This window comes from Pinus tabuliformis, chromosome 2_2, assembly GCF_031772625.1.
Source record: "Pinus tabuliformis cultivar Carrire ecotype Pingquan chromosome 2_2, CPIR1, whole genome shotgun sequence".
Classification (NCBI taxonomy): Eukaryota; Viridiplantae; Streptophyta; class Pinopsida; order Pinales; family Pinaceae; genus Pinus; species Pinus tabuliformis.
In genome coordinates, this window is record NC_142300.1 from 662,247,024 (window position 1) to 662,267,951 (window position 20,928).

Consider the following 20,928-nt stretch of genomic DNA (forward strand, 5'->3'; position numbering starts at 1 on the left):
TTGCAAATAGTCTGGTATGGTGATGTTTTTGAACCACCACAAAAGTAACTAGAGCTTGATAATTTGGTGCAAGAGATGCACAGGCATGCAATTACCACCACATAGATTCAACTCACTGGATGGAGATAATCGTTTCAATATGGATAAGATGGATACATGGATTTTCCCACAATTAGAAAAAGAAAAGGATTTTGAACCATGAATTTTGAATGTAACAATACAATGGTTCTCTTATAGTTATAGATAAATAGTGACTTTGTACAAAATAAGGCATAACAAGGATTTTAAGAGGATCTTCCTCAAACAAGAAATAATGAAATTTGATCATTTGCAAAAATTAATCTTAAAAACATAATTCTCTTTATGCATATCCCCCACCTTATGAGGACACTTATTTATCTCTAAGACCTTAAGCCAATGAATACGCTTATTGATCCTACAGTGAAAAAGTATGGTGCATCTATTTATTACATATGGAATTTGGGGGTTCTTTTCTTGCCATTTTTTCACAAATTATAGTGCATGATTCTTTTTTCATTATTTTGGATGGTGCATGAGCATGTAATCATGTAGACATGGTGTAAACAAAAATTTCATTGGGCTAAGAAAGTTATATGGTTTGGAAAGACACTACTAGTTCTCACAATGAAAACTTAACAACTAACAATTAACTCTTCTCATGGAAACTGACAAATTTATAATCTCCCAGCTTTCCCTATTTGTCTCCTACTTTTATCTCTACAAAATTTATCCTTTTTTACTTCATCTTTACATAAGGAAATGAAATTTCAAGTCATTATATATTGTCTCGGTATGTGTTATAAATTGTTTTTGTCACAGGCTCCACAATTATGCCCTCACCTGCAGGGAGTATTATATAAGTCTTCGATTTCCCAAACATAAATTATGAAATTCTCTTGCAAGAATTCAAGAAAATAATAATTTATACATATCTAAAATTCCATGAAGACTTACATGTATTTTGGAAGGGTGAACTCAATAAAAGTATCCATAATTGATGGAAAAAAATGCATGACTATAAAAACTTTTTGGAAGGGCAATTGATACCTCAACCTCATTAGTTTTGTCTATAAAAATCATCTCCTGAATATCCACATACATCAAATTTCAACTTTCAAAGAAATTCAAATATTCAGAAAAGATGTCATACCTTGTTTATTTGGAAAATTTGTATTCAACTATGTTGTCACCCTAGTCACAAGAAACTGTTTAATATATCCTGAAAATCCTTCTAAACTTCCCATGTATAAAAAGCCATTCCCGACTAGTGGAATTGGTGGGTTAGAGGAAAAAAATTCAATACTAGGCACTCTAAAACCTTGATTGAAACTCATGTTTCTCATGGATGAGACATCCAATGAGGATGGTTGCATTAACACGGGCACTTCCATGACCCTTTCAACATGATTAATGTAAACAATTGGGTCTGTTTTTAATTGGTTACTTCAAATGCAGAGCATAAAAAGCATTGGATCACAAAAACATGTACATACTAACAAGGAGAACATAAGCTAGCTTTGAAATCTTACTTTCCAAAATTGTCAAGTGAAAAATGTGTGATCTTGTGTGTAAGTTGAGTAGAGAGCCCACTAGAGACAACATAATTTTTCTTTCTTGTTTGAATTTGTGGTTGTTGATATATGATGAGTGTGAGTACACTTTTTCAATAAGATTCTTGACACATTAGTTGTTATATCATTAAAAATTTGTGAAAAATAAACTAAATGAAACAGCTAAACAATTATGAAAAGCTAGTTCCATGCCAAATCCTAGTTGAACGCATCAAATTATTTACAAAATTCATGTGTTCAAGTATGGAAAAATTGAACATAATCAGGGTTGGTTAATTACTTATCAAGCTCAAGTCTTGGTGCCTCTACTTTGTAATTAAATAGAGATAGGATAATACCTAGTGCCCTTTCCATCACTATGAGGTGGTGTTTTTTTCCAAGTAAATGGTTGAATAACAAGATCTTCTCTTTTACTTTCAACCATATGTAGCAATTCCTGAAAAGTTCATTGTTTTCCCTCTCTAGTCTTTTCCACACTATAAAATTCAGTAACAATTTTCATGTTAGGTTTAATGACACAAGTAGAACATTTAGGTTTTTAGAAGACTGGAAATTTTATCGATCATGCCTTAAATACTTTTATCTACATGTTACTCATCCTATTAATCCACATTAAATGCTTTTGCGCCAAGTTAATCAATAACAAACAAATCAATTCCTCAACTTTAATCACATTGGTTGAATTTTGCACATTCATTACCTATTCTACTAGTCTTCCAATTTTTGTTTGTGTTTGTGGCAATAGTGCACTTTTTGCAAGTTAGGTTCTTGTGATGCCCAACCTTGTATGAAGTTATGGGAAAAGGAATGTAATATGTGACAAATGAAAAGGGAGTAGAGCTAGAATAGTTAAATGACTATTAGCTAGACCAAAATAAAAAGGAGATATTTCAAGTTGTAGATAATTCATTACATAGGTTAATAAGTATGTATTCATACATAACTTCCAAAGCATATTATGTATGAGTGAAAATGTGTAAGCATAAAAATTACAAAAGTTATTTTCTAGAAAAAAATGTGATGCTTGACAGCTATTAGACATACCGCTTGAATGTGATTGGCAACTCCAATAGAATCCATGCATAGGGGGATTACATTTCCCAAAAGGAAATTAGCTACATTAGTTCCTCGGCCTATGATATCTAGCTGGAAAAATACATTAAAATCACATCACTTTCACAATTCCATTCAAAAGAATTACAATACTATAATATCTTCAGCTAATTTTTGTAACAATTTTACCTTTGTAAACATACCTATAGCTTGGTGCTCTGCCCTGAAGATTTATGTTAAAAAAATAGAATATCCCAATTTACTATAAATATAATAATGAATATTTTTCCATGAAACATCTAGTAAAACATCCATCAAAGCATATATGTCAAAACGAAAACAACTAAACTCACATCTCTTTTTGCATCTCAAACACCCTACAAATGTACTTACCATTAGGATCAACAATTCTTGCCATATGAAGTGCATCAAAATTTGACAAATCTGCATTTGCAAGTGAAAATGATAGAATTATGCATGTTTCATGCTTGATGTATGAAAAAAACATTGCTTTAATCTGAGCTTCAATATTAGAAGGTTGATCACCCACTAGAACCTTTGTTATACCAGGAAATTCCACACGAGTTATATTAAGAACATTTGGAGAAAACATTTTCAATTGAATTCTCTTATTTGAGACACCCTTGTTTGCTCCAACTTCCCCATCTATTTCTGGTTGCACCATTCCAACAGTAGGCCTCACCATTAGATCAACCATCATGTCCATGAGTGGAATACCTGTTGCATCCAAAGTTGAGAATCTCATATTTGATCACCTCCTCCATGAACTAAAAAATGACAAGTACACTCTCTTGGATTTGGAAATATTGATGGAGAAGCACCTGGAGTAGAAAAAAAATGATGATCTAATCTAGGCTTCAATATCGAAAGGTTGACCACCCACTAGAACATTTTTTATACCAAAAAGTACACAATAATTATATTAAGAACATTTGGAGAAAATCATTTCAACCGATTTTTTTTATCTGAGACGCCCTTGTTTACTCCAACTTCACCCTCTGTTTCTGATTGCACCATTCCAACAACAGGCCTCACCATCAGGTCAACCATCATGTTCATGAGTGGAATACCTATTGTAGCCAAAGTTGAGAAGCTCATATTTGATTTCCTCCTCCATGAACTAAAAATGACAAGTACCCTCACTTGGATTTGAAAATATTTATGGAGAAGCACCTGGAGAAGCAAACAAACGATGGATGGAATACTTTCCATCAAAATCATCATCCACTTGTCATTGGGTGCAACCCAATCCCAAGGTTGAGAGACCCTCCACCTTACACAAGATTTTTGTAGTTGTGTAGTGTGTATGTCTATCCTGAATATGACTATGTTTTAATTGGTTTAGGCATGGCCTTTTTCCATATGATTTATTTTTTCACTTAGTAATTTAGTTTTTCATAAGCCCTTGGGGATTTGACTATCCTAATTTTGACTAGCATGTGAGGCACTACATTATTTTTGGCTTGTGGACACTGCTTTGTGGCCCACTCCTTTTTGTTTGAATTTTTCTACATTTTTCTTATAATGTTTCGAGGAAGCATTTTATCCTAGAAAAAAAGGATAATGTGGTACATAAACAACAATCCCACTAATATCAGGCTCAACTAAATTCTCAACTTCCATTGGGACCACTACATGTAGATGCATGTCCTACTAGCACAAAGTCAAAATGATTTCTTGATCATTAATAAATTTGTTCATCCTATTTAGTGTTCACCCAATCCTTCATATAATTTGTGCCCCATACAACACTCTATAGGAAACAGATGTATTTTGCATGCAAAAGCACAAATATCTGCCAGGTGTTTTCCAATTGATCCATAGAATGATAACGAAATTCACATAATAAAAATAAATGGCACAACTGGTTTAATTCTAATATAATGAAATGAGATGTTGTTAGTTCATAAGACACTAAAGAAAAGGTGAAAAATGGACAAGATTTCCTATACCAAATGTTAATTCAGTAATGTTTCATCCACTAGATTCTAATGTTTGTAAAAACAATAGTACAAAAATGCAGGAATTATATAGAAATATATAAGGGAAAATTCTAACTTGCTTATTTCCATTATGACTTCCATACGACCCCACATCAAATACCAATAAAATTAAAATTGATATTGAGAGGTGTTATATAAGAAAGATACAACCATCTTTGAGTAGTATGTTTTTTAAAAAATGTCACCCATCAGATTAAGAAAAACATTACTTTTATTTTAAAAAAGGAGTCATGATAGTTTCTATAGAACCTGACAAGCCTATGGAACATTTTCAAAAATGCATATCACCACCAAACCACAACTACCTAATGTTGAGAATAGACAAAATGATACTAGCAATGTAACCTGGGTAAAAATTTTATTATATAAATGTACTTCCAAACTAGATCTTGAAAACTTAAAAGGTGAAGCATCGATATGGAGTCAAAGGTTACAAAATTTTTCTAAAAATTCCCAGTAAAATTGGTCATGTACATGTGGATATTTTTATTTCTTCTCTTTGTCCATAGAATATCCTATAAATGCATGAAAGGAAAAAAATAGTCTACACCATAACAATTTCCTCAAAGTTCAAACTTCAAACAGAACTCTCTCCATAATATCTAAGTTAAAATTGATGCACAATATCCATACATATGGCCATTGAGAATTTCAACAAAGAAAAAATATTTTATATTCTCTATACATAATATTAACCTACAATATCAACATTTTGACACCTTATTTCCCACCTGCTCGATCTGTGATAGCCCATAAACTCATTTGAGAAAATACGGTCCCACTCAACACAAATAATGATATTATTCTTGAATTTTGAGCTTGCTATTGGAATAAAAGCTAAGAACCTTAAGGACCATATCATATATGAGGACTTCAAACACCTTTGCCAACAGTAGTATTCATGGCCCTAAAAAACTCAATCTTCATGAAAGAAGTGCCAAGTCTAACTATATCATGTCTTTGGTTTTTTCATAGGACCCATCGTCCCAGTTTCATATTTATGCTTGATTCCTAAGAAATTCTTAACCTACAATGCAAAAAATCATGTCACGTATTTGCAAAACTAGAAGACACAACATATAATGTACTACATAATTGTCATGAACAAATTTCATCTAAAGGAAGGAAAGAGGAAAATTATATTCAATTCAATGCTAACAACCTTCCCGTCACCAAGCATTAGAGTCAGGCTTCCTAGAACCTCCTTTTCAACAGTAGAAAACCCACTTCTTGTGTGACTTTTTTTCCTATAGCATTAAAATACATGGACAAGGTTGTACATTAACATAAGCCAATACCAGTGAGATAATTCTCAAATTAAAAGTACTCGTGCCTGAACTAAAAAGAAGATAAGAACACCCAAGTTTAATTTGACCATTGAGAACAATATAAGGAGTATGTAATTTTGCTTGGATGTCACACATTTTTTCCATGGACATCAATTGGGTGTCCCCGATATTCATTTTCTTAAGCTTCAATTCCTCCTGATACTCTTTCATATGTTTTTCTTCTTTCATTATTCTAGGGCCTTTTCCATGCAACTTACGTGACAACTTATAAAAAGCTTCTTTAGGTGTCGTCTGCAAATATATATGGAAAGGAAATGAATTTCTTGTTTCTATGAATAGATATTAAAGAATTAAACTAGGGTATTGACATGCTGAAGCACAAGACAACTTTAAATTTCAAACAAAGAAACTTACAATATGACCTAACTCATCTAAATGGTCTAATTGTATCTCTTTTGGTCCATCAGTATGTCGTAGTCCAACAGGTTTTCTTTCTTTCATCTCCATATTCCTTCCGCCCCATTCCACATAGTCTTTCAATGAACCCCTTTCCTTCAATAGTTGCAAGGTCCCAGCCAAACCTTTTCCTAAAGAATCTTCTTTAATTATGTAATCTGTCATTATTTCTTCATATTTTGATTTTTTATAACTGACATCTATATCCATTTCCTTCACCTTAGTCTAACCACTTATGGTTTTGGTAACATCATCTTGTTTGACAGGACCTGAACCCTCATCATCCTCTTTAAAGACATCTTCAATTACAGGCTTGTGAGTGTTCGACTCAATGAGCACAAAATTAGAATTATAAAACAATGAGGTAATACAATGACACATCAATTAAAAAATCAAATATCTACTATAACTATGATAACTACATGAGACAACTCAATACAAAAATAAATTTAAGAACTCATATCATTATTTATAACTTCCTTTTTTTCCCACACACCTTCATCAAGCTGTAAACTCCACGCAAACTCCTCCATCTCCATAAATATAACTTTATTTTCCTACACTTTGTTTGATGATTGAACATTTCCTGTGCCTAATTTGCATCTACTGCTAAATGAGCTACTTCCTGGTGGATAGACCCACTACTTTGTTCTTACCTATTCAATGCCACTTTCCTGGCCTTCTCTAGTGACTTGTAAAGATCTTCATCCTCCACACTAAAAACAACATCTCCATCTTCATTGACCTGCATTGCATCTGACGACTTCTCATCTCAAAGCCCTCTAGAAGCCACTTTTGCTTTATTATATGCATTTTGATATGCACTTTTCCTTACTTCAACTTTTGCCTTTTCTGCATTTTCCCTGGAAAACCTTCGTTTTTTATCATCCCTAGAACCAAGATCCCCAACACCAAATCCAACAACAATTTCTTCTTCTTCCAGTGCATCAATGTCTATTTTATCCTTCTTACAAAAAAATTTCTTCATCTTAGGTTTCTTGAATTGAAGCATTTCCTCTTGAGTGTAATAATAAAAAATAATTGTTCTTGGTTGTGCCCGTGACTCTTTAGCTCAGTTAGTCATAGTTTCACCTTGCGGTCTCTTCTGTATCTAGAGAGACAATATTACACACACATAAAAGATAATATCAACATTTGACTTTTTTAAACAGAAAAGTTTACACAAACATAATCGGTAATATCAACATTCAACAACACTTTAATCCTCCTTAAACTAGTGTGGTAGCATTCTTCAAAACTAACATGAAATATAAAACATGATTAACAAATGTCTCATTAATAGATAAACACCAAATAAAAATTATGATGATAAGGTTGCAGGAGCTTCAACCAGCCATGAATCCAACATATGTTTACAATTAGGTGTCCATCTAGTGTCCCTAGGGTCTCTTTCAATAGGTCTAATGTTCATATATAGCTCTTCCTTAGACGATCAAGGATATTTTAAGGAGAAAATGTCTATTCCCAACTTCACTCATTTTTCATTGTTCTTTAGGTGATCAAGTGCTCAAAAAATAGCTCAAAATTAAAAGTTTTCGAATTAGTGTGGAGCCTAGACGATTACGTAGTGCTCATCATCCTGAATCTAGTGCAATTCGTTTCACACGAAACAAACACCGTATGCTCCCAGAATCATGTTTTGTTCACTTTCCCAAACGGGGGAATTTTTGAAAAAAATTAACATCCCAGACAGTGGTTTGTACTACTAATGTGGTGCTGACTGTGCAGGATGAGGTGGCAGAGTTGACTGGTCAACATCCTCTAGCGAATTGTATGATTCCAAGTGGCAGTTATGGATTGGGTGCATTTGGCGATTTCTTATTGGTCGAAAGGTGGCCAACCATAGGTTGACACGTGGCCCATCCAAAGGCCACCACGTGGCAGTCTAAGGGCCACCAAAATTTTGTTTGATGTCTAGGAAGAGGCAGTGGGGGTTGAACCCACAACCTCCAAGCACATAACCAACACCTCCTACCAATGCACCACAAGAATGGTTCTTATTAAACCATGGGTTCAGCTTATATTTGAATACAAAGAGCACGCCAATTTCGAGAAGGGGCCAACCCACGGGGTCTTTCCCTTGGTTGCACAACCATCACATGAGCACCAACCAGATGGGAATGGGGGCTCGGACAGTGAGGGCAGGCTGTTGGTCTTAGCCTCGGGCACGTGGCCCCCCACATGGCCACATTTTTTAGAAAAAAGCGTTAGAGGACATTTAACGCATCTAGCAAATTTGCCTGATTTTTGGCGAAATTGATGCTCTGTTAGAGTGTTTTGGGGAAAATTTGTAGGATGGTGCCAAATTTTGGGGAATTTGCGATGTGATTAGTGGGATATTGGGAAAGGCCATAAGTTCTTCAGTTTTTTACCAAATCAGGAGCAAAAAGAGGCTACACAAGAATTTTTGGGCATTCGAGAGCCATTGGAACAGGATTCAGATCTTTTTGAGCATTAGAAACATATGTATTGACACTTTTGAGAATAATAGAGAGGGCCAAGCCATTGTAATATGGACCAAGGAGTCGTAGCCCAGGAGGGGTGAACTCCTTTATCATGTGTTGTTTTTATACTATTTATGAAAAGTTTAATGTTTGTTATATGTTGTTGTTGTGTCACTTGTTTATGTTAATTTGCACATAAAAAATACATAAAAATAATCAAAAACCCATGTTTAAACTTGCAAATAATTTCATAACTCCTCGAGAATATTTAATATAATTTGAAAAGGAATTTTAGCACGGCAAAACTAATTTTCTTAATCAAATCAAGTTTGGTATCAGAGCTCTTAGTTTTATTTTTGCAAGAAGGATTTAACTATTTGCAAGTGAATGTCATGCTTACAAGGCTGAAACTCAGAAGAGGAGAAGGGAAGATGGTTGAAATCCCTGAGGTTGGGTCAAGGGGAAGGAGGGAAAGGTTGGCACAATCTCCACCACTATTTCTTCCTCTAGTTGTTGTTGAGACTCCATTGAGCATGTCTCATGAAGGAGATCCTACAAACATGACAGCGGATGAGAAGGCCTTTAGAAAGGCCTTCTTTGATATGAAATAAATGGTGAAGGTCCTCTATGAAGAGAGGAATACCATACTACAAGGTGAAAGCTCCAAACCTCCCAAAGGAGAAGTTTCTTCACGAGGAGGAGGTAATGGAAATGGAGGTAAACCTCCACCCTCTCCACCATCTTCTTCATATTCTTCTTCATAGGCATCTTCGCCCTCTTCCACTAACATAACCCTTACTCATACTCATCAACTGATCTGGAATTTATCCAGGATAAAGAATGAAAGGTATTACAAACTCAAGTGCATGGATGTGCCTATGTTACTTATCCAACGAATTGATAAGATTGCTAGAATACATAGACCCTGAGGAAATTATAGAAAACATAACAGTCAAACATGTAAACAAAACAAGTTTAATAAGGAGTTCACCCAATGCTCCTAGGTTATGTCTCCTAGTCCAGCCTTTTAGTGGTGGCCTCTCTATTATGTTTTCGATCAGAGTTTTTAAAACAGTGAGCTCGATTCGAGACTCACTAAACAGAATGAAGTCAGTAGGAATGGAGTGCACAGACTCTCCTTACTGAAACTCGACCTCTGAGGGTCATAGTAGTAGGACAGGCCTATGCCGAGGAGTTTGATTGAACATCTCAAGCCTTTAATGGAGTACACAGACTCTCTGACTCTCTCTAGCTCTATCTGGCTCGATGCTTCCTTCAGGTCATCTTGGATTCTACTCTCTATTCTCTACCATTAGCTTTTTGCGTCTCTTCATTGTCTACCTCTGTCTTTTGCTTCTGTCAGTTCATGGCTTTAAAGCCAGTCTGTTCTTTGACTGCTCGTTTCTGCTTCCCAGCCTTCTGGTTTCCTTTCGCCTGTCTGTTCGAATTCCTTTGCTCTGCGTCATCATCACTGGGTAATGCCTCGCAGGGAGGTGGCAACTTGTTTTCTAACGAACTAGGTGTCAGATTCCGTAAATCATATTTGAATGGTCGTTAAATCTGTTTGCTTCAAGATCGCCTGCTAACATGAATTGTTTGCCAACTCATCATCCACGTTGGACTTCAAATCCCCTATCATCTTGCTTTTTTGACCTGTCAAATACAGTCAGTCATTGGGACACATCTCCGCCGTTGATCTGGGCCCCCCAAATCCTACGGTCATCCTTCATATCAGGCGGACAAGTCGCACGGTGTTTACGGGTGGGCTCCAGTATTGTAGCAATAATGCTACAACTCCTGGAACTCCCTTCTTTAATTTTATCAACCCGGTAGTTCGTAACAAACTTGGAAGCGACGATGTTGTATGCACAAGTACTAGCTCTTGCCGCAACTGTCACTTGGTCAGCTGGCACAAGTCCACTAGGAGCTTAAGCCAACTTCTATGAGCTCTTAGAAGAAGCTTTTTAATTGATGGATGAAAGCTAACTCGAAGGAAGCTAATCTAATTGCAAAAAGAAACTGAAAGCCAAAAAAGAAACGCAAACCCTAATTCTACCAGCTAGTCCTACTGACGCAAACGAGAGCATGCAAACTACTGAAAGAGATGCTATTACTTCTATGAAGGTAAAATACATGTGTCTAGACTACCACTATCTGAAGAAAACATCTTTTTGTATTTTTGATTAAGTTGTTAGAATTATCATGCATGTACTTTTAACTATTTTTTACTGTGCAGAGGTGGATCAAGGAGGAGAAATTCTTGGGAAAGGTTGGGAAGGTTCATAGAGGGTCTAAGGGGTCCCTAACACCCTTCCAGAGAGTCTCACAAAGTTTGGCTGCCAAGAAACCGTGTTTATGAGCTTCTACAGGAAGTCTGCAGGGGTTCTACAGGATGTTCAGAATTTCTACATGATGTTCTGTAATTCTTTTACGGGATGTTTTGAAATTGGATTTTGGAGGATGGGTGAGTGAGGGTAGATGCATGAATGGATATGGAGGTGAAATAGGGGTGTGAAGAGGTCCAGGACTTGGGGGATGGAGTTGAGGAGAAGGTGTAGATGGTGAGATTTGTTCAAGGAGGGATGAAATGATGTTGCACAAGAAGATGAGAATCATGGCAAAGTAAGCGAATGAGGTAAATGTAAGGTAAGGGTTCTAAGTGAAGGATGAAACAGGTAGGTTGGATGGGGTATGTGCAGGTAAGGAAGGGTAATAGGTACTCTGCAAGTGGTATTTCAAACTGAACAAACAAACACTTATAAAACCTATGACCTAGTTACTTTACTCTATTCTGACCTAAGTAACAACAAAAGGAAATGAACAAAAGTTTATTCGAAATGAAATGCATGAACTAACTTATGCCACTAAGAAATCATCAACTGAAGCATTTAAATACTACTAATATCAGCATCTACAAAAGAGGATTCCAACACTAAGAATTGCATGGCAAAGCAAAACAACGTTTTTGTTGGCAGCAAAGTCACATTGGTCCCAGCTCATGATTCCACTGAGGGGGAGGTGAGATCCAAGGTGTTTGGTAGCCTTTTTCTTGTTATTATACTACCAATCTATTCTAACCATGAGAAGCTACTTTAACCATCAAAATAAATCCAAATAACAAAGCAAGATTTAAATACAAATAGCAGATTTTATTCTAAGAATGCAACAAAAACACATAAAGATAATCAAAGGAGGTATTGGGCGCTTGAGATAGGCCCAACCCCAAGAGCTACAGCCTCCTAAGAGAGATTTAGAGTTGGTGAAAAGCTGGATTCATCTTTATTGATCAAGAAATGAAGAGTTACATCAAAACTGTCCACAAGGAGAACTTGAAAATGAGCTGACAGCAAAACTAATCTATTGCCTAAAAATTGAACTACAAAATGACTACAACAAGACTATGAAATGACTAAATACCAGCTACAAAATGACTAACCACTAGCTAACCAAAATGAGGCCCTAAGCCTTCTTATTTATACAAATTGAGGACCCAACAGTCCTCCTAAACTTTAGGGACTCGGCTGCCCAAAACTTGTAGTTAACAGCAGTCCTACTTGACTTGCTTCGCTGCCCTTGTGCTGATTGATTTGGTGGCCCTTGAACTCCGAGCTGATGGTGGAGAATTTGAGGTAAGGGCCCATAAATGAAGGGAACACCTTCCTAAAAATACTCTCCACGAATTTGGCTGCCAAGTGCTCATTTCAACCATTGACTTTGTCTCCAAATTGACCAAAAAGGCTACACAAAGCACACATTATACTTTTTGGCGTAATGACTAACCCAATTCACTCTATTAGCCTAAATATAATCAAAAACATGCAATAAACTAATGAGAATGGTGGATTAAGTCGAATTAGGAGGTTGAATGAGCCCAAATAATTATCCTTTTTTGGGGCTCATCATCACCCCCCTACTGAAAGTGTTGCTCATCCTCTGAGCAACCAATCTATCTCCTCACCTTTGATGGCCCTGGTGGCCTCCCTGTCATGCCAAGCTTTTGAAGTGATGCCCTCTTCTTGGTCATGAAACCATGCTTTTCTCTTTGCTTCTTCCCACTGCCTGTGCTTCTTTTTCTAGAGTATCTGCATGCCCTTTCTTGCCTTAAAATATAGTGGAAGCTCCCTCTTTCACTTCTCCTTCAGCTTGGGAGAGGTACTTAGGGCGGCCAGCACAGTTGCTGCCTCCCTAGCTAGGATTTCAGCCAATTTCTCCTTATGCTTCCCTTTTTCAGGACTTCCTGTAGAAATAGTTCTCTGTCTTCCTATAGAAACAGTCTGTTGGCTTCCTGTAGAACCAATTTTCTCTGATTTGGCGTGCTTTGGTGGGGGTGCCTTCTCCTTGACTTGTGATGTGGTTGCTTTGGGTGTATCCCTACTTGTTTGGCCTTTTTCAGTCTTCTCTGCTCTATTCTGAAATCTTTTTTTTCTTGGGTGTTTGTGCCATTGTTCCTCCCACAGTTTTAGGCTTCAGCAATTTGGCCTTTGCCCCTTTTCCTCTCTGTTCTTGCCTTGCCTGAATGTCTTGCGTTTCTTCATCATTGGTTTTCTCATATTTTTCAATGTGTTCTTCTTCCTTGCCATCCTTTATTTTTCTTCAGCACTTCCACTAACTCATCAACTTTAGTTCTTTGAGTATCCAGCCTTGTCCTCCCCCTCTCGCTTTTATTTGGCTCCTTGTATTTCTCTTGATCATGTAAAACATCCCACCTATTCATTGTATGACTGTACTATGACAAGACACAAACTTACTATTCCTGGTTGGTTAATTACATGCCTTGAATGGTCCAACCTACGACTGATTTCCACCTTACACTTATTTCATCTCATTAGTCTTATGGTTTAAGTCGCACCAATGTTTGCTAAACCTTCATTTGTACAATTTTGGGCACCTTCAATTAATCCTTCTTGCTGTAGCTGGTTGTCAACTGCCAAGCCTGATCCGTCACAGTAAATAAATTTTGCGTTCCCAGCCTGATCACTTTTATAAGCACTCTCAAAGTATTGTTCCCCTGTTCTCGATTTAGACAGCTTCAAGCTAGCTTGGATCTGTGACATAATCTTCATGTCTCTCCTTTGATGTGAGACTCTAATTCCATTCTCAAAGTCCCTTACCAACTTTAAGATTTCCATCCCTTTACAATCCTGGATCACCTGCATCAAATTTTGATATGATACCTTACTCTGTCTTAACAATTATGTTCATGCATGCAAAAGACCCTAACCAAGTTTTTTCTTCGGTTCTCTTCTTTTTTGGTAGAAAGAGATCTCAAGGACATTAAAAATGCTTCAGCTATCTGGTTATGAGAGGAAGAGTTTTGCTTCTACATATAGAGGAAAGAGACCAAGTTTTCTTCTTAGGACACATTCAGATATGCAAATTTTAAAATTTTCATCCACAAGCTGGCTCTCACAGCGGCATATGCCTTCCTTATAAGAGAATTTTAGACCGGAAACATGGAGAGATGCAGAAATGAGAAATTCCATGCAACACACAATCACACTGCTATTTTTGACTTACAGGCAAACTGGTCTCTAATTCTCCTGCTCTAGATAGTTCAGTTCACCACCTTTCAAAATATACATCATGAATGGAAGAGTGTTTTCGATCCTACCCTTCTCGGAACTCCAAATCTAACGAGGGAAAGCTCAGGTTTCTTTGTTCCAGAACGCTGTGCCATACTTCCTGTAGAAGACCCCTCCCGTTTCCTGTAGAATGTTATTCTGCCTTTGATTGAGCCCGATACACTAGAGAAATTTGAACCAGGCCGCAAAGCTCAGTGGAGGACAATAGGTTAACCAATCGTGGGAGCAAAGGACGCATACTTCATCTAAGAATGCTGCAAGTGTAAATTAATCAGCGGATGGTGAGAGTCAACCGAGCATTTTTAATTGTGGCGTGATTTGTGGTGAGGTGGCAGAGACATGCGTTGGCCCATGCAAACTGTTGGTCCCCTGCAGTGCTTAACTATTTTTCTCTGCCTGTAATTTCGTCCATCAATCATGCTGAAGTTTAACTGTCCATTACTACCTGTTTTCTAATTCCCTCTTGAGATGGCTGAGCGCACGTGTCTCATTCACCCACTGAGTGCTATTGAACTGGATGACAGTGTTCAGTTAGTTGGCCACTGATTTTTTTAATCTCGACCATCTCATTGCTCATGCAGTTTCTAAATTACATTCATGCAATCAAAGGAATGAGTTTCAGTCACATACCTGGAAGTCCAATGGCTGCTGTGAGCTGCTGTGGCCTGTCATTTGCTGCATGCACTGGTTTTTGCGGTTGCATGTGGCTTGGCTGCTGATTTTTTTGGTTGTTTTCCTTATGCAGGTGTCCTCTGACCAGATCTAAGCTACAAGCATTTGTTTCCACGTTCAAATCTGCAACTTCATGCTGCTGCTGCTGAATTTCACAAGACCAGAACTTGTTTTCGCCATTTCTCCCAAACGGTAAACCGGATTGATCTGAAACTTGCTGAGCGCATTCCTATCATCATTATGCACCTCCCATAGCAAAATCGTGATCAATGGATGCACGGATTTCGAGAAAAATGGAAAATGGCTGAATATTTCAGAGAGATTTCTCGGAAACCATGCATCAGAATTGGCTGAAACTGCTTGGGTAGGTTACCATCACTCATATGCATATCCCCATGAAACAAGTTTTGAAACGGATGCACGGATATGGAGAAAATGCAAAAATGGTTGATGGTGATGGAGGCTGATTTCTTGGAAACCGTGCATCGGAATTGGCTGAAACTTCTCAGGCATGTTGCCATCACCCTTGTAAAATTTCTCATAAAACGGTTTTTCAAATGGATGCATGGTTTTCAAGTTATGGCAAAAACAAATTTTGTTCTAGGTATTTTTGCTTCAAGGCATTTTGCATTTTTGTTGCATGGTATGAAAAATGAATTTGGGCTGTGATGCAGGTATGGAGATGATGGAGGAGGAGTTGGAAGATTGCATGAGGACTTCTGAACCTTTGAGGAAGCTACCATGTTCACCAAACCACTTTTTTCAATCCATTTTTAACTTCTTGTAGTTCCTATAGGAACTTCCTGTAGAAAACACAGTTTTGAGGAAAGAAGCACAATGACATGAAAAAAAATGATGGAAAATGGGTGAGGGACGGAAACATGGATACTTGCAGGCATAACCAATAGATTCCAAGCTTTAGATTCCCTTCCAAAATCGAATCTGGCTCGCTTGAAGGTTCTACAGGATGTTTCCTATAGAAATACAGAACTTCCTGTAGAAGGCACAAAACTCCCTTGGACTTGGTTGTGAGTGATCGTCCTGTCTTGCAACGTCCTTGCTGCAACCTGAAATTAGCCAATAGAAATTAGTTTTATTTCTCTTTTTCTTTTTCTCTTCTTCTTTTTTTTTGAAAAACAACTAGGGTGCCTCATGGAGGTTTTCACCCTAATTGTCTGCCTTGGGCGCCTCCAAGGGAGGTTTTCACCCAAGGATCTTATTCCCTTTTATTTTCTCTTATTTCCAACCCATTGACCGCCTCATGGAGGTTTTCAATCAATGAGACAATCTAAGGCGCCTCTCAGGAGGTTTTCACCTTAGATTTTTATTTTCTTCTTATTTTCATTTTTTCTCTTTTTTTTTTTTTTTTTTTTCTACCCTACCCTACTTGAAAAACAAAATCATTTTCAAGTATAAAAATACTTCCAATGGAGCCATGTGCACATCGATATTAGATAAAAAATGATGTGAAGGCTCGAAATGCATGCTTGGACAACTATCCGGACTTTAGAGACCAAATGATCTGACTTTGAAGGGATCACACATGGCTGAGGAAGAGAGTACCGCTGCAACTTAGTCACCTTCTGAAACCATATCTCAATATAGCTTTGATATCCTTCGTCCTTTTGTTGATCTGGATCATTCTTCATGTCACCTTCTATCATGACCTTCTCATCTTCCTCTTTTTGTTGATCTTTCTCTTGAGTACATGGAGGATTTGATGGTAACCATGAAGGAACTCTCTCGATCTCTGATTCTGATCTCTTCTCTTCATCAAGTGCAGCCCATGGTTCTTTGATCTCCTCTTTGGAATCTTCTTTTTCCTTTGGTCCTTCAATGTTGTCAATATAATCTCTATTTTGCAACACTCTTCCTGAGCTTTGGTGAACATCATTGAGCTCAAAAGGAGTCATTTGCACATGTTGTGCCTTAGCTTTGCAATTGGGTTGAGCTACTCCATTGTATGGTTTTGGAAATGGTACGGGTAGTTGAGTGGAGGTGTGAAATTGAGATGGAGATGGATGGCATTGTGGTTGGGTAGGAATTTGGGGTTGCCTTGGTGGAGGAGGAGGCGATGGTTGTGGATGAGCAGGTGGTGGAGGAAAATGAGCGGGATGAGAGTTGTACTGGGGCCTCCACCCCCGATGAGGTGCATTCCACTGAGGTTGTGGCTGAGCATAAGAGTGAAACGAATGAGCAGTTGGTTGGGCATAATATGGATCTATGAAGGAACAAGGAGGAGGTGTGAACCAGGAAGGATGAGCAGGGGAACCACAAGAAGGCATGAAAGTGGCTTGATAGGGGTCATAATAGGTCTCGAATGTCCCTTGCAATTCCTGCTGATAAGATCTAGGTTCATGTGGCCTCCTGTGGTTCATATAATAGAGTGATTCAGTGGATCCTTTGGCTCTCTGATATGCAGCTTTGATTTTGGGTAAGGAAGGGCACTGATCTGTAGGATGGTATTCTTCACAGATGAAACACACTTCTAGGGAGTGCATTGAACATTCGTTCCTAGGATGCTTTCTAGTGCACCTGGGAAAAAAGATGACCAAATCCCTCTTGGCTTCCTCTTGCTTCTTTTGGATCCACAGGGTATCCAATTGCATGGCAAGAAACTGCCTCATATCACTCTTGAAATCTTCTATCTGATCTTCAAATTCGTCTTTGGACAAGGGACTGCTCCCAACATTTCTGCTTGTAGCCATTTGCTCCAGAGGAATGGTTTCTTCTTCTTCTTCCCTTGAGGTTCTTCAAATATGTCTTGTTGTCCACCTAAGGGTTCTTTAATCACAGCCATCGAAGAAGAGAGAATGTTGGCTGTGTGAAGCAGTGGGGGTGTTGTGCAATCATTTTTCTAACTTATCTCTACTCCTACAAGGCATGAAATGAAATCTTTTTGGTTGATTTTTGCTTTTTTTCTACTTCTACTTGCAAAATTGAAATAAATTGAACTTCAACTAACTATCTTTCTAAAATGAACATGCGGAATTGAAATGAAAGCAGGAAAGGACTAATCTATTTTGCTCAAATGAAATTGCAGGAATGAAATGCTAGTCTACGCTTGCGGAATTGAAATGCTAATCTACGCTTGCAGAAATGAAATTGCGGAATTGAAATGCTAATCTATGAAAGCGGGAAATGCTAATCTACTTTTGCATAAACGAAATTGCATAATGGAAATGAAATAAACTACTTAGCAGAAGATTGTAGTGGAAAATAGAAGAAAAGCGGCAATCACCAATACTCTGACGCTTCCCCGACAACGGCGCCAAAAAGATGGTGGGCTCCAGTGTTGTAGCAGTAATGCTACAACTCCTGGAACTCCCTTCTTTAATTTTATCAACCCGGTAGTTCGTAACAAACTTGGAAGCGACGGTGCTGTATGCACAAGTACTAGCTCTTGCTGCAGCTGTCACTTGGTCAGCTAGCACAAGTCCACTAGGAGCTTAAGCCAACTTCTATGAGCTCTTAGAAGAAGCTTTTTAATTGATGGATGAAAGCTAACTCGAAGGAAGCTAATCTAATTGCAAAAAGAAACTGAAAGCCAAAAAAGAAACGCAAACCCTAGCAAACCCTAATTCTACCAGCTAGTCCTACTGACGCAAACGAGAGCATGCAAACTATTGAAAGAGATGCTATTACTTCTATGAAGGTAAAATACATGTGTCTAGACTACCACTATCTGAAGAAAACATCTTTTTGTATTTTTGATTAAGTTGTTAGAATTATCATGCATGTGCTTTTAACTATTTTTGACTGTGCAGAGGTGGATCAAGGAGGAGAAATGCTTGGGAAAGGTTGGGAAGGTTCATAGAGGGTCTAAGGGGTCCCTAACACCCTTCCAAAGAGTCTCACAAAATTTGGCTGCCAAGAAACCGTGTTTATGAGCTTCTACAGGAAGTCTGCAGGGGTTCTACAAGATGTTCAGGATTTCTACAGGATGTTCTGTAATTCTTCTACAGGATGTTTCGAAATTGGATTTTGGAGGATGGGTGAGTGAGGGTAGATGCATGAATGGATATGGAGGTGAAATAGGGGTGTGAAGAGGTCCAGGACTTGGGGGATGGAGTTGAGGAGAAGGTGTAGATGGTGAGATTTGTTCAAGGAGGGATGAAATGATGTTGCACAAGAAGATGAGAATCATGGCAAAGTAAGCGAATGAGGTAAATGTAAGGTAAGGGTTCTGAGTGAAGGATGAAACAGGTAGGTTGGATGGGGTATGTGTAGGTAAGGAAGGGTAATAGGTACTCTGCAAGTGGTATTTCAAACTGAACAAACAAACACTTATAAAACCTATGACCTAGTTACTTTACTCTATTCTGACCTAAGTAACAACAAAAGGAAATGAACAACAGTTTATTCGAAATGAAATGCATGAACTAACTTATGCCACTAAGAAATCATCAACTGAAGCATTTAAACACTACTAATATCAGCATCTACAAAAGAGGATTCCAATACTAAGAATTGCATGGCAAAGCAAAATAGTGTTTTTGTTGGCAGCAAAGTCACATTGGTCCCAGCTCATGATTCCACTGAGGGGGAGGTGAGATCCAAGGTGTTTGGTAGCCTTTTTCTTGTTATTATCCTACCAATCTATTCTAACCATGAGAAGCTACTTTAACCATCAAAAGAAATCCAAATAACAAAGCAAGATTTAAATACAAATAGCAGATTTTATTCTAAGAATGCAGCAAAAACACATAAAGATAATCAAAGGAGGTATTGGGCGCTTGAGATGGGCCCAACCCCAAGAGCTACAACCTCCTAAGAGAGATTTAGAGCTGGTGCAAAGCTGGATTCATCTTTATTGATCAAGAAATGAAGAGTTACATCAAAACTGTCCACAAGGAGAACTTGAAAATGAGCTGACAGCAAAACTAATCTATTGCCTAAAAATCGAACTACAAAATGACTACAACAAGACTATGAAATGACTAAATACCAGCTACAAAATGACTAACCACTAGTTAACCAAAATGAGGCCCTAAGCCTTCTTATTTATACAAATTGAGGACCCAACAGTCCTCCTAAACTTTAGGGACTCGGCTGCCCAAAACTTGTAGTTAACAGCAGTCCTACTTGACTTGCTTGGCTGCCCTTGTGCTGATTGATTTGGTGGCCCTTGAACTCCGAGCTGATGGTGGAGAATTCGAGGTAAGGGCCCATAAATGAAGGGAACACCTTCCTAAAAATACTCTCCACGAATTTGGCTGCCAAGTGCTCATTTTAACCATTGACTTTGTCTCCAAATTGACCAAAAAGGCTACACAAAGCACACATTAGACTTGTTGGCATAATGACTAACCCAATTCACTCTATTAGCATAAATATAATAAAAAACATGCAATAAACTAATGAGAATGGTGGATTAAGTCGAATTAGGAGGTTGAATGAGCCCAAATAATTATCCATTTTTGGGGCTCATCATTTACCTATCTGATGCAGACGGTTTTCTCTCTCTTCCGCTGGATGCGTGTCGCTCGATGTGTGGCATTGGCGGGACTTAGTCAAAAAGTGCTTACCGCCTCGAAGCCTTCTAATATCCTACCGATTTTGGGGAATCCTACGCTTCGGAACCGAAACAGTTACTTTTCCAAATTTTATAGCGTTTTCGGGTTTGGGCACTTCGGGGCTCTCCTTCACTAAGGGGGATTCCCTGCAATACACGATTAACACTTAGCGCTAATCGTGTATCAGATTCCACCTCTGTTTCTTGACCTGGCATTCGGTTTTGCTAGTTTTGCGCCATTGTGCTTTACCATGGGCCAACGGTCTATGCGCTCAACCGA

General features: G+C 37.9%; 1 pseudogene; it reads right to left on the bottom strand.

Moving 5' to 3' along the window:
* Positions 1-5,621: 5,621 nt before the first annotated feature.
* Positions 5,622-20,928, bottom strand: part of LOC149194348 (SART-1 family protein DOT2-like) — a 61,630-nt pseudogene continuing 46,323 nt past the window's right edge.